Below are 13,509 nucleotides of genomic sequence, written 5' to 3'. Positions count from 1 at the left end.
TTGTCACCAGCTGCAGACCATGCCACACCTTTTTGTCACCAGCTTCAGCTCTACCTCTTGTCACATACAAAGCTAGTGACTTTATACTGGTCTTCTGCTAATATTGCCAGAAAAAAAAATCAAGTATCCTAGGACAGTATTCACTAGTCAAAATTTTACCTGCAGCAAAAGTGTGGCCTCTGCCTCACTTCTGCTTGCCAAAATTGAGCAAGTTCATCTGGGTTAGCCAAATATGCATCATATCCAGAATTTAAAGAATGACTGAGAAATATGATTTTAACTTTGTGGGCTTTGCTGGAGAGAACATCTTGGAAGGTGTTTTGAAGGGAAATAGAAAGCCAATCCCCTGTATTTAGTATGTAGTCTTACATGTACATAAAACACTATGACTCAATTTTCTCCATTTAATCTATAAGAAAACTGAAACAAAAGGAGTTCAAATAATTTGCATACAACCAAACCTTTATAATTTGCACTACATTCTCAAATTTTATCTCCACCTGACTTTCACATTTTAAAATAACTTTGTTTCTTCTCTATTTAAGATATTTAAACAGATAACTTTTACAATAGATCTATTTAAATAAATAGATAACTTTCAATAAACTCCGCAGGTAATAACTGAGGCACTTTCTTATCTGGAATTGCTAATCAGGTTATAATGATTAGGACAACTTTTCATCAGTCTTTTATGTTTTTATATTTTTATTTAGCCTCTTTAAAAGACAACAGTGTATATTTATTAAAATGGATTAGTAAATAAATTTGTTTCTTTTTTCATATTCTAAATATAGATGTTAAATATTTTATAGTTATATCTATGAAACAAAATTGGTTTTACTTTATTTTGGAACTCTATTTTTTCCTTGTAGAATAAGGGTAAAAAATGAGCAACATGTTCATAATGGTAGAAATTAAATAAAAGATCTGCGAACTTGAAAATATTAAAGTTTCATAAGAAGATAAGAAAGAACCATTATGGTATTTTAAAACATTGTAATTTCATCAATTATGCTCTCAGACAAATATTTTCTATACTTTCCTGTCTGGTGAAAGTTAACAAAGGAAAATATTTTGTTTGTTTTATATAACTTCATCTTTTATTCCTGATATTTGTTTATAATAAGGTAAAGGTGCTGAGAAAAAGAAGATTCACTAAGTTTGGCTACAGGTATCTTAATCCCCACCAGCCTTTAAAGTCTCTCCTCAAATTCCTCAACAGTAAAAATAACCAAGATTTAGTATGATTATAGATCCTATTAACATTTAAATCTATCAATGCCTCTTCTTCCCTTTGTACTAGTCAGCAGCTTTTATCTAGACTAGTCCAATTCCTGTTTTAAAACTAATGATATGATTGGTCATGGGCTTTTTTTTTTTTTTTTTTAACTGGCATTTCAAAACTGAAAATGTAATCAGGGTTGTCTTATTTATTTTCACCTTATGGAAATTCAGCAGACTAATTTTAAAAAAAAGAAAGGAAAAAAGTGAAACTATAACAGAATAACATATAAACCTATAAGTACTTAGCAATCATTCCATTAATCAGTATGAGATATAATTTCATCATCTAATTGTTTCATATTAAGTACTTTCTCTAATTGGAGATAGTAACACACATCATAATACCCTGGCATGTCTTTAAAGTCTTTAAATGGCTCTTTTACAGGCTTTATAATCTTCACTATGAGAATAATTTTCTTAAATGTTACAGATCTTTTAGTCCAGTTTGCTTTGACCTTTTCTTCTTTCAGTCTCTGTAAAAAGAAATCTGTTTATTTTCCTGTAGGTACAATTTCAAGTACTAAGAAGTAAATCAATGTACAAAAATCACAGGCATTCTTATACACCAATAACAGACAAACAGAGAGCCAAATCATGAGTGAACTCCCATTCACAATTGCTTCAAAGAGAATAAAATAACTAGGAATCCAACTTACAAGGGATGTGAAGGACCTCTTCAAGGAGAACTACAAACCACTGCTCAAGGAAATAAAAGAGGATACAAACAAATGGAAGAACATTCCATGCTCATGGGTAGGAAGAATCAATATCGTGAAAATGGCCATACTGCCCAAGGTAATTTACAGATTCAATGCCATCCCCATCAAGCTACCAGTGACTTTCTTCACAGAATTGGAAAAAACTACTTTAAAGTTCATATGGAACCAAAAAAGAGCTCGCAATGCCAAGTCAATCCTAAGCCAAAAGAACAAAGCTGGAGGCATCACACTACCTGACTTCAAACTATACTACAAGGCTACATAACCAAAACAGCATGGTACTGGTACCAAAACAGAGATATAGATCAATGGAACAGAACAGAGCCCTCAGAAATAACGCCGCATATCTACAACTATCTGATCTTTGACAAACCTGAGAAAAACAAGCAATGGGGAAAGGATTCCCTATTTAATAAATGGTGCTGGGAAAACTGGCTAGCCATATGTAGAAAGCTGAAACTGGATCCCTTCCTTACACCTTATACAAAAATCAATTCAAGATGGATTAAAGACTTAAACGTTAGACCTAAAACCATAAAAACCCTAGAAGAAAACCTAGGCATTACCATTCAGGACATAGGCATGGGCAAGGACTTCATGTCTAAAACACCAAAAGCAATGGCAACAGAAGACAAAATTGACAAATGGGATCTAATTAAACTAAAGAGCTTCTGCACAGCAAAAGAAACTACCATCAGAGTGAACAGGCAACCTACAAAATGGGAGAAAATTTTTGCAATCTACTCATCTGACAAAGGGCTAATATCCAGAATCTACAATGAACTCAAACACATTTACAAGAAAAAAACAAACAACCCCATCAAAAAGTGGGCGAAGGACATGAACAGACACTTCTCAAAAGAAGACATTTATGCAGCCAAAAAACACATGAAAAAATGCTCATCATCACTGGCCATTAGAGAAATGCAAATCAAAACCGCAATGAGATACCATCTCACACCAGTTACAATGGCAATCATTAAAAAGTCAGGAAACACAGGTGATGGAGAGGATGTGGAGAAATAGGAACACTTTTACACTGTTGGTGGGACTGTAAACTAGTTCAACCATTGTGGAAGTCAGTGTGGCGATTCCTCAGGGATCTAGAACTGGAAATACCATTTGACCCAGCCATCCCATTATTGGGTATATACCCAAAGGACTATAAATCATGCTGCTATAAAGACACATGCACACATATGTTTATTGCGACATTATTCACAATAGCAAAGACTTGGAACCAACCCAAATGTCCAACAATGATAGACTGGATTAAGAAAATGTGGCACATATACACCATGGAATACTATGCAGCCATAAAAAATGATGAGTTCAGGTCCTTTGTAGGGACATGAATGAAATTGGAAATCATCATTCTCAGTAAACTATCACAAGAACAAAAAACCAAACACCGCATATTCTCACTCATAGGTGGGAATTGAACAATGAGATCACATGGACACAGGAAGGGGAATATCACACTCTGGGGACTGTTGTGGGGTGGGGGGAGGGGGAGGGATAGCATCGGGAGATATACCTAATGCTAGACGACGAGTTAGTGGGTGCAGTGCACCAGCATGGCACATGTATACATATGTAACTAACCTGCACAATGTGCACATGTACCCTAAAACTTAAAGTATAATTAAAAAAAAAAACATTGACAAGGAAACTCTCAACCAGCAAATTAAAATAATAATTTTTCATAGTAGACATCTGCCATTTGGGGAACAAATATTGGATAGGATCTCTGTGTTAGATCTTTGATATTTCTTGGTCACTCATTTTTCATTCTATCCCATCTAAAGAGCAGGTGGATTTCCTTTGGTGTAATCCTCACCTCCATTTGTATGGGATGGTAAATTTTTCCACTATAGATGCCAAAGAACCAGATAGATCTTTTCTTTCACTTAGAACAGAGCCAGAAGTCAATCAGATAGCTAGTGTCAGCCAATTAAATGCTCTCTCGGGTCTTTGAATATTAAGCAATTCACATACTAACTAATGTTTAGATTTCTTTTCATAAGGTTGGAGCCCTAACAAGCTTGTTTCTACTATGACAAAATTTTGCTGGTTTTTGTTTGTTTGTTTGTTTTTAACTTTTATTTTAAGGTTGAGGGTAAATGTGAAGGTAAACTTGTGTCATGGGGATTTGTTGTACAGATTATTTCATCACCCAGGAATTAAGCCCAGTACCCAATAGTTATCTTTTTTGCTCCTCCCTCCTACCACCCTCCACCCTCAAGTATGCCCCAGTGTCTGTTGTTTCCTTCTACAGGTAACAAAGCCTCTAGCTTTGTTCTTTTTGCTTAGGATTGCCTGGGCTATTCAGGCTCTTTTTTGGTTCCATATGCATCTTAAAATAGTTTTTTTTCTAGTTCTGTGAACAATGTCATTAGCAGTTTGATAGTAGTAGCACTAAATCTGTAAAATGCTTTGGGAAGTATGTCCATTTTAATGATTTTGATTCTTCCTATCCATGAGCATGGAATGTTTTTCGATTTGTTTGTTTCTTCCATGATTTCTTTGAGCAGTGTTTTGTAATTTTCATTGTAGACATCTTTCATCTCCCTGGTTAGCTATATTCCTAGGTATTTTATTTTTGTGTGTGTGGCAATTGTGAATGGGATTGCCTTTCTGATTTGGCTCTTGGCTTGGCTGTTGCTGGTGTATAGGAATGCTAGTGATTTTTGTACATTGATATTGTATCCTGAAACCTTGCTGAGGTTGTTTATCAGCTGATGGAGCTGAAGGGCCAAGAGTATGTGGTTTTCTATTAATATCTATAGAATCTTCTTTTCTGCAAACAAAGATATTTTGACTTCCTCTCTTCCCATTTGCCCTTTATTTCTTTCTCTTGCCTGTTTGCTCTGGCTAGGACTTACAATACTATGTTGAATAGGAATGGTGAGAGAGGGCATCCTTGCCTTTTGTAGGGTTTCAACGGGAATGCTTCCAACTTTTGCCCATTTAATATAATATTGGCTGTGGGTTTGTATCACAGGATTTTTTGAATGTTCTATTGTTCTCTCCACTTAGTTTTTGTTCTTGCCTCTGGTTTTATGGTTATTGATTAATTTTTTTAGAATTCAAATAGAATTCAAATATCTTCCTTTTTTCCCCAAAATGTTAGCCAAAGTCAGCTTAAAAATGCAACCAAATAACCTTAAATGAATCAGAAATGAGTGTAAAATAATGGGATATAGGCAACAGACTGAGAAAAATGTGCCATATTTGCAATTATCTGTTCTAGTGCAAGTGAAAGAATGTTTCATTGTTTCATTTATTTTCTAGAATGAAAATTAATAGGACAAAGCACAATAGTGAAAAATTGAATATTTGGAATCAAAGGACCACAAGATAAGGTAGCAACTTGTAGCAGGCAGTGGTGAATAACCTGAAGTTGAGAATGGATGTCCCTAAGGGCACAGATAAGAAGTCAATAAACATGCTGAAAAGGTCTCCTAAGCCTCATAGTATGAAGCTGAGATTGATGAAAACAAAAGGAAATCTGATTATCAAAACGTTTGTCATAGTATAATATTAGTTAATTTTAGGGCCTACAAAATTACTACCTTGACTGAGAAAGACTGAGATAATTGAAATGAGGATACACTTGAAAATTCAAGAGAGTATGAGTGACAGAATTCTTTAATCATTTAAAAGTACACACCAAAAAATCTCTGTAATAGAGTGAGAGAGGTGGAGAGTATTAGGAGAGATGACTGGAGGACAAATTTTGCATGCTTTGTGAGCATATATTTTTGGCTTTGTGAATGAGATGGTTTTGAGCAGACAAATGACACTACTTGACTCACTCTTTAATAGGATTCCTTTTGATGTTCTGTTGCAATACATGGAAGGAGAGACAGATTGAAAGTAGGAAGACCAGTTAGGAGAACTCATGAAACGTGCAACAGTGGTTTGAATTAATTTAATAGCAATAAAACTAGTGAAAAATGGTTATACCATAATACATTTTAGAGACAAAATCAGTTGCTTTTGAGTTGATACATATGAGTTTTGAGTAAATGAGGATGATCCCAAGGTTTTGGGCCTGGGAAACAACCTGAACAGAAGAGTCTGTAGCTAGAAATGAGGAATACTGCTAGATGAGCAGCTTCTGCTGGTGAGTAAGTGGTACTTTGAGGTTCTGTGTTGGGCTTGTTAATTTTGTAGTACTCCAGACAATTACATGACCAAGACAAATAGGCAGAAGTTTCAAGATGGAGATATAAATACAGGAGTCATTAGTATATAGATCATATAATCCTAATAAAAAACACTTCAGGACTAAGTCTCCATAACTATCCATACACAACAGTTAATTATGTAACGGTTAAGTTGGTGTTCATCTATATGAATTTGAAATCCTCTACTGTGGTCAGAAACCAATTTATGTCTTTTGAGTAATAAGAAATCACCAGGTAGGGCATTCCCACACAGATTCGGGCACTTGAGGAAATCTGAAGAACCAGACTCCTGGCCTCACAGAAGTTACTCTTATCATGTGACTTTTGTCTCAATGGTTATAAGATGATAATTCCCATTTCAGCCTCATATTGAATTCCAGACAAGAGAAGAAGAAAGAAGTATGGGACCAAATTCAAGAAAGCAAAACTTTCTCAAAAATACCTACCAGACTTTGATAAAAGTCATTCACTAAATATATGTATTATATGGCCATGCGTAACTATAAAAGATTTTTTTAAAATGTAATCGTTTAGATGGAATTCACATATGGAAGAAAAGCGGGAGGCTCGTTGCTGTATGAACAACTAGAAATATTGCCAAAAAGCATATTGAATTTTAAAGGGAGTGAGAGGAAGTCATAATCCCCTGGGAGTGGCAATCAGAATCATTTGGAATGGTTTTCCATACTATATACACATTAACTTATTCATTATATTTGAGTTATTGTTCTAGATGGAACCTTTTCTTTTTGAAATAGTAGTCATTCCTAAGGCATATAGAAGCATCACATATATTAAAAGCATTAGACTAGATCTCAAAACTTCACAAACGCAAAAATATATACTTACTATATTAAATAGAGCAACAGATTGTGCTTTTTAGACACTTTCACTGTAATAGATGCCATGGTAACCAATCTCTACCTGTTGTTAAATATTACTTCTGTTCCATCTTTTATGTTCTTGATGAAAGCATATTTTTGCACTGTCATTATGTGCCCTGTGAGTATATATTAATATATCCCCATCTAGCTACAGAACTATTTCCCAACCTTGTATTAGAAAAGGCAGCACCCTGGTTCTTAGAAAAGAAAAAAAAATCAAAGCATCTATCTTCTAAATTACATAATCTCTTTGAATTGGCTTTCTTACAACATTCACAGCACATGCACCATACACACACAAGCTGGAGTTAACCTTTAGATTCTAAAGAGAACTATCATAACTGTAAAGGGAAATGCATCTTGTAGAAACTTGTATCTGTGAAACAAAAGAGAAAGTATTGTGTTTTTAAAGTAGATTTTCTTTCCACCAATGACTCATTAAATGACCTACTTCCCAAAGAGGATATGAAGTTTCATTGGTTAAGAAAAAAATGGAAATCTCCTTTCTAGTGCATAGAACTGTGATTCCAAGTTGTTATATAGAAATGAAGTACAGAATGGGAGAAAATTTTTGCAATCTATCCTTCTGACAAAGGGCTAATATCCAGAATCTACAAGGAACTTAAACAAATTTACAAGAAAAAAACAACCCCATCGAAAAGTGGGGTTCATGAAGGACATGAACAGACACTTCTCAAAAGAAGACATTTAGGCAGCCAACAAACATATGAAAAAAAAACTCATCATCACTGGTCATTAGAGAAATGCAAATCAAAACCACAATGAGATGCCAACTCACGCCAGTTAGAATGGCAATCATTAAAAAGTCAGGAAACAACAGATGCTGGAGAGGATGTGGAGAAATAGGAATGCTTTTATACTGTTGGTGGGAGGGTAAATTAGTTCAACCATTGTAGAAGACAGTGTGGTGATTCCTCAAGGATCTAGAACCAGAAATACCATTTGACCCAGCAATTCCATTACTGGGTATATACCCAAAGGATTATAAATCATTCTACTATAAAGACACATGCACACATATGTTTACTGCAGCACTACTTACAATAGCAAAGACTTGTTCCCATTGATGGGAACAAATGCCCATCAATGATAGACTGGATAAAGAAAATGTGGCACATATACACCATGGAATACTATGAAGCCATAAAAAAGGATAAGTTCATGTCCTTTGCAGGGACATGGATGAAGCTGGAAACCATTATTCTCAGCAAACTAACACAGAAACAGAAAACCAAACACTATGTTTTCACTCATAAGTGGGAGATGACCAATGAGAACACATGGATACGGGGAGCAGAACATCACACACCAGGGCCTGTCAGGGGTTGGAGGCTAGGGGGAGGGATAGCATTAGGAGAAATACCTAATGTAGATGACGGGTTGATGGGTGCAGCAAATCACCACAGCACATGTATACCTATGTAACAAACCTGCACATTCTGTACTTGTATCCCAGAAGTTAAAGCATAATAATAAAAAAAAATGAAACGAAATGGCTTTGCATATTTGACAGATATGTGCCAGGCACTGGAAATATACAGTCTGACTACAGTTTTGAAAGAATACAATTTCTAATCTCATACTTTTTGAAATGAAAAGTGTTTATGCTGGATGAAATTTCTTCCTGATACAAAATAATCTATATTACTTTTAACACACTTAATTGTTGTGAGAAAATCCTTCCTTGTTCTTCTGTATTCTAACGACATTTATAGGAGAAGTTATGGTTAATAAAAATGGTAAACATTTTTGAGCACTTAGTCTTGTATTACATATACATAGGTTATACATGAGCATGTATTATTTCATTTCAACTTCTAAAATCCCCTATGAGATAGACATTGTTGTTGTCTCCGTTTTACAAATTTGGAAACTAAGGCTGAAAATCATGAAGATACTGATTCTTGATGACACAGTAATAGGTGCATCTTATATAAGAAACACTCCTCCTCATCAGAACCCTAGCTTTTAACCACTTCACTTCTGTTTTCACATCTATTTTTTGATGTATTTATTGTTATTGTTATATTGTGTTTCTTTGCAAACAAGCTTAATTTCTGCCACCACAGACCATTAGTTCATTGTGTCAGCCTACTACATGGCAAAAATGGAGCTAAGTGCAATGCCCAACAATGCTTAAGATAAAACCTGCCTGTGCACCTTCTGAGTGGGGGAAAAGGCAAGCATAAAGACAATCGTGACTGATACAAGTTCTTATGGGCTACATTTGTCCCGGTCTATCAGAGGGCACAAAATCCAGACTTAGATAGATTCAGAATGGCTTAATGGAGGAATGATGTCTAAAGTAACACATGAGAAAAGAGTTGGCATTTTCCAGAACTCCTACTTATGCAGCATGCAGAGTTTCCCTCCACACATATAACCTGTCTTATAAATTATTTCATTTATTATTTCTTCATTTGTACCTCTTTGGTACATTTGTGACCTAATATAAGGCTTGATTTCCAGAAGTCAACATTAATTTCAACCCTCTCTCTTCCAAAATGTAATCTCAGTCTGCAAGAGTCCCTGTTATAAGGGAGTAATACAATGTTGTGAATACATACCCCTCTTGCCTGCGTCCCCTTTCCCTAGAATCTCTCCCTAACTTGTTTCTTCTTTTCTCTTAAACCTCTTAAACAACGTTCCATTTCCTATGTCCATGCAGACATGTTCAAAATGAAGTTCAAAATGATTTACCAAATCTATTTTTGAATGTCATGTGATTCAAGCCCCATATTGTGCAATATTACCAGAATAATAGATTAAAATATAAATATCTTAGTGCCATGTCAATTCTCTGCACATATGTTAAAAGCTACTTTCGAAGATATGTTCTATCACTTTATTTTTTTTCCTATAACCTTGGATGGAGCCATTGTTGTCTCCCATGGAAAATCCATTCAACATTTCTTTATGTTCCTGATGCACTAATAACTAATTTTATTTTCCTCATTCTAACACATTTAGTGAAATTATCCCATTATCCCTTAATGCATGTCAAAATCCCTCTGAAGCTTTCTATAAAAGTAAAGTTAAAGCTAAAAAGGATCTTAAAGTGCATTTAGACTAGATTATTTTTATTTTAGGCTAGTATATTTTATTTTGCAGATGAGGACAGTGTGATTTAAAAATTAAATAATTTATTCATAGTCCCAAAGCTTTTACATGGCAGACCTAGAGCTGAAAGTAACTTCTGGATTTTCTTATATAGTAAAATATTCATTACACCATCTGCCTACTTACTACTGGAACTTGTTCCCAACTTGTGAAATAAAGAGAAGGATTAAGGTTTCTCACATACGGTTCCTGGATTTCTATCTCACTAACAATATTTTTAATGCAATACTTTTGTCTCTATATTTAATTCTTATGGGAAGTTATCTGTGGATAACATCTGGTCAACTAAACATGAAATAAAAAACAAAAAAAGGAATAAATAATCTTGCCATTTACAATGACATTTTAAGACAACACTGGACATAAATAATTGTTTTCTTGCAGTTTTTTTTCAGAATCTTGATTCCATTTAATAGGTTTAGAGAAAGTGAATGTGTGGTACACATTTTAGACTATGTTAATATTCATAAACTATTGCAATTACCTTTTGAGTACTTTTTCTTATTATAATAATGTGCCTAAACTTATTATAATTTACTTTACTTTCAAACTCACATGTGTTTAAAACATTTCCTCAGAATAATAAGAAAACTGAATTGAGAGGTATTATATATTGTTAGATAAGTCACTAACTTTTCTCAGTCTGAGTGTATTAGTTCTCACATTGCTATAAAGACATACCTGAGACTGGGTAATTTATAAAGAAAAATGGTTTAATCTGCTCACAGTTCTGCAGACTTTCCAGATTTCTGCTTCTGGAGAGGCCTCAGGAAACTTACAATCAGGGCGGAAGATGAAGCAGAAGCAGGTACATCTTCGCATGGCTAGCAGGAGAGAGTAAAGGGATAAGGAAGGTGCTACACACTTTCAAACAACCAGATCTCATGAGAATTCTATCATGAAAACAACAAAGGGGAAGTCCACCACCACGATTCAATCACCTCCCACCAGGCCCCTCCTTCAACACTGGGAATTACAACTGGACATGAGATTTGGGTGGGGACACAGAGTCAAGCCATGTCACTGAGTTACATCATTTATTTAAAATAATAATAATAATTCATAAATACGTGTGAGGATTAATCAACAATGTAAGTGCATGTTAATTTCTGAACATATATAGAAAATATCAGGACTTATTATTGAACAGCTGCTTTCCCCAAAATTCTGTACCCACACAAGGAACTACACAATTCTACACATTTTTTTTCTTTGCTCTAGAATGTAATGTTAACACCTGGAAAGCCTCCTTTCTCCATCTTCTGAAAAAGAATTCAGAAGTTCCATCACTTTAGTCCAACAGCACATTATCTAGTCCTTTATTTAGGAAATCCTTTAATTATTTCTGTGTGTATCTCTCTCTTTGGATTAAGAGCTTTGTAATGACTTATTTATATTGTATTTGTCTCTGTGTTTCAATGTAAAACTGCAAGAACTAGGTGCCTAAAGCAGACATTATAGGTGATCTAACAACATATTTATAACCTCTCACTTCTTGCAGATGCAAATTTGTATTTAGTGCCTTTTCTCCCATTTATATTCTGAAGTTAATATTTATTTCAATATTCATTTTACTTAATTATAGTCACAGTTCCATTCCACTCATTAAAGCAAGCAAAAACAGTAGTAGAACTAAGGAAAAGCACATTAAATTTCTTTTTTTTTTCCTTCTAATCCAGAACAGCTCTTTACTTTCCACATTGGTACATTCTCTGGTCTTAAGTTCCAATAAAAATTCTGTAAGCTATGGAGAGACTTTTGAAGAGTGATCAATGCAAGTTGGTATAGCAATCCAAAAGACTGGAATAGAGTACATAAAAAGGAAGTTATCATATTTTTCATCAATAAGCTATTTAACTTTGGAATGTTAGTTCTAAATTTTATAACTTTAAATACTGTTAATATATCAGTCAAATTATCCTTAGTCATATGAATAGTTATAGCACATTCACATATTCACTGCTACTCCACTTTGTTCTTTATACATATTCTCATTTAATCTTCATAACTACCCTATGAGTCAGGTGCTAAATTATTCTCATTTTACTGATGAGAAACTATGGCTGAAATAAGTTGGAAAAACTGGCCAAGTCCATATGGCTGTAAGTGATAAAACTGGATGGAGCCAATATTTAACTCAGGTCTCTGATTCCACATTTCAAGCTCTCAATCACCGTTTTTTATTTTCTTAAATATCAGTATAAAAAAGTATGTTGATTAAATGTTCTGAGAAACTTGTAAAATATATGCAGTCTTTTAAAATAAGGTATTTTAACTTACATTTTCTAAAAATTTAGGCTTGGCCAGGTACAGTCTGTAGTGCGGCCAGCACTTTGGGAGGCCGAGGCAGGCAGATTGCTTGAGTCCAGTATTTTAAGATCAGCCTGGGCTACATGGTGAAACCCTGTCTCTACAAAAAAATACAAAAACTAGCCAGGTGTGGTGGTGTGCACCTGTAGTCCCAGCTACTCAGGAGTTTGAGGTGGGAGGATGGCTTGAGCATGGGAGGTTGAGGCTAGAGTGAGCCATGACTGCACCACTGCGTTTCAGCCTGGGTGACAGACCATGGTCCTATCTCAAAAAATAATAAACAAATAAATAAATAAACTTTAATCTCCCCTCAGATGGCCTTCTACACACCTACTTGTGTTGATGTTTCCTTCACTTTAACTAATTTAATACAAAGTATGAAAATGGAAAATCTACAGCAAAAAGTAATGAAGTCTTGGCTTAGTTATTTGTTCAAAACTTCTACTTTTAACTTCTCTAAATTTATGTTTTAAAATACTTTACTCAGCATCCCAAGATCATCATCTCTAGCTGTAGTTCATAGTAACATGGGGTTTAACAATTGAAAGAAGTTTATTGATCAGCTATTTCAACCTTCCTCTTTTTTGCCATGGAAGGAAGTGAAACCCTAGAGAGGTGATGAGCACACTGAGAAGTACAGGAGCTGTGACTGGGCCCCAACTTCCCTGCTCAAGGACAGTGTGGATCTGAGATGCTGTCACTCTGGCTTCCCCTGAGAGATGATGGACAGCCTCACTGAGAGTACTGAGCACTGAACGCTAGCATGTGCTCAGTGTTTCAGAGCCCCATTCCACATTTTCACAAAGGAGCCACAGATTTGAAATGCTATATTCCGAAAAATGACAGTAAAAGTTGGGGACCAAAAGGGTAAGAAGTAACATTGATAATAACTAGGAGTGATACATTTTTAAAACAGTGTTTATTTGAAATAAGTTCTAGAGTTTTCGAAAACCTTTTGCTTTTCCTAACATGTAATGA

The 13,509-nt window shown here is 34.9% G+C and overlaps 1 long non-coding RNA gene across 2 annotated transcripts in view; it reads right to left on the bottom strand.

Moving 5' to 3' along the window:
• Positions 1–933: 933 nt before the first annotated feature.
• Positions 934–13,509, bottom strand: part of LOC100609517 (uncharacterized) — a 203,524-nt gene continuing 190,948 nt past the window's right edge. For both annotated transcript variants that reach the window (XR_001708789.4, XR_008538853.2), the window contains one exon: positions 934–11,045. This is a non-coding gene — a long non-coding RNA (uncharacterized LOC100609517). The remainder of the gene's footprint in view (positions 11,046–13,509) is intronic.

The sequence above is a fragment of the Pan troglodytes genome, chromosome 14, assembly GCF_028858775.2.
Source record: "Pan troglodytes isolate AG18354 chromosome 14, NHGRI_mPanTro3-v2.0_pri, whole genome shotgun sequence".
Classification (NCBI taxonomy): Eukaryota; Metazoa; Chordata; class Mammalia; order Primates; family Hominidae; genus Pan; species Pan troglodytes.
The sequence above is the reverse complement of the archived record's forward strand: the minus strand, read 5'-3'. Positions and strand labels throughout refer to the sequence as shown.